At 42.5% G+C, this 1,771-nt stretch overlaps 1 protein-coding gene across 2 annotated transcripts in view; it reads right to left on the bottom strand.

Moving 5' to 3' along the window:
- Nucleotides 1-1,771, bottom strand: part of sh3yl1 (SH3 and SYLF domain containing 1) — a 13,767-nt gene that overhangs the window by 2,780 nt on the left and 9,216 nt on the right. The window lies entirely within an intron of this gene.

Raw genomic sequence — 1,771 nt, 5'->3', positions numbered from 1 at the left:
AGGCGTACTGACCTGAAACAGAGAGCACAGAGTACATCAGTGCAGAGACACGAGTCTAAACAAAGAACTGATTACAGATAATGAATCTATTTTTATAACTGATTAATCGTTATCTGCTTTTAAACGGAATCTCTTTTTGTTGTTTCCTCTTCTTTCTTTCTTTCCCTGCTTCATACATCTAATTATTTACACTGCTGGTCAATTCATCAATCTAATCAATGATTAGATTTCAACACAGAACCGGGCTGCTGTAAAACCTTTGACCTGTATATACAAACACACTGGGCGCAGCTTTGCCTGCCGTCTTCCTGCAGTTGCAGGTCGACGCTGTGACCAGTAGAGGACGCCGCAGGATCAGACCGCACAGACACGCTGGCAGCGCTGCAGGTGTTTAAGGCCGGCTATAAAAACAGAACGCTTCCTCGCTGTTAATGTGCAGCTCACACAGCTGACAGCAGTTACTGATGAGTCGGTGTGTGTTGATGTTGGCAGCTTCATCAAGGTCGCTAGTTAATAACAGACAGGAGAACAAACACACCTCAACTTCCACCTTCTCACAGACTGTGAGCTGCTGATCTCTCACCACATGTCCAAGAGAGACAAGAGGAAAGGAGGAAGGACAGGAGGAAAGGAGGGCGTAGGAAAGGAAAGAAAGTGGCAGGAAAGATTCAGGAAGAGGTAAAATGGAAAGGAGACAAAGTAAAGGCAAAAGAAGGAGGCACTGTGAAAGAAAACAGAAGGTAGTGAAGGAATGTAGGGAGTAATGAAGGAAAGAACAAAGGTGAGGAGGTGACAGTGAAGGAACGGAGGTAAAAAGGAAAGGAGGTAAAGAAGGAGGAAAGGAAGTAAAAAAGGAAAGACGGAGGTAAAGAAAGAGGAAAGGAAGTAAAAAAGGAAAGACGGAGGTAAAGAAGGAGGCACTGTGAAAGAAAACAGAAGGTAGTGAAGGAATGTAGGGAGTAATGAAGGAAAGAACAAAGGTGAGGAGGTGACAGTGAAGGAACGGAGGTAAAAAGGAAAGGAGGTAAAGAAGGAGGAAAGGAAGTAAAACAGGAAAGAAGGAGGTAAAGAAGGAGGAGAGGAAGTTAAAAAGTAAAGACGGAGGTAAAGAAAGAGGAGAGGAAGTAAAAAAGGAAAGACGGAGGTAAAGAAGGAGGAGAGGAAATAAAAAAGGAAAGACGGAGGTAAAGAAAGAGGAAAGGAAGTAAAAAAGGAAAGACGGAGGTAAAGAAAGAGGAAAGGAAGTAAAAAAGGAAAGACTGAGGTAAAGAAGGAGGAGAGGAAATAAAAAAGGAAAGACGGAGGTAAAGAAAGAGGAAAGGAAGTAAAAAAGGAAAGACGGAGGTAAAGAAGGAGGCACTGTGAAAGAAAACAGAAGGTAGTGAAGGAATGTAGGGAGTAATGAAGGAAAGAACAAAGGTGAGGAGGTGACAGTGAAGGAACGGAGGTAAAAAGGAAAGGAGGTAAAGAAGGAGGAAAGGAAGTAAAAAAGGAAAGACGGAGGTAAAGAAGGAGGAGAGGAAATAAAAAAGGAAAGACAGAGGTAAAGAAAGAGGAAAGGAAGTAAAAAAGGAAAGAAGGAGGTAAAGAAGGAGGAGAGGAAAGTAAAGAAGGAGGAGAGGAAGAAAAAAAGGAAAGACGGAGGTAAAGAAGGAGGAAAGGAAATAAAAAAGGAAAGACGGAGGTAAAGGAGGAGGAGAGGAAATAAAAAAGGAAAGACGGAGGTAAAGAAGGAGGCACTGTGAAAGAAAACAGAAGGTAGTGAAGGAAT

This window comes from Micropterus dolomieu, linkage group LG01 (assembly GCF_021292245.1).
Source record: "Micropterus dolomieu isolate WLL.071019.BEF.003 ecotype Adirondacks linkage group LG01, ASM2129224v1, whole genome shotgun sequence".
NCBI classification, from domain to species: Eukaryota; Metazoa; Chordata; class Actinopteri; order Centrarchiformes; family Centrarchidae; genus Micropterus; species Micropterus dolomieu.
The sequence above is the reverse complement of the archived record's forward strand: the minus strand, read 5'-3'. Positions and strand labels throughout refer to the sequence as shown.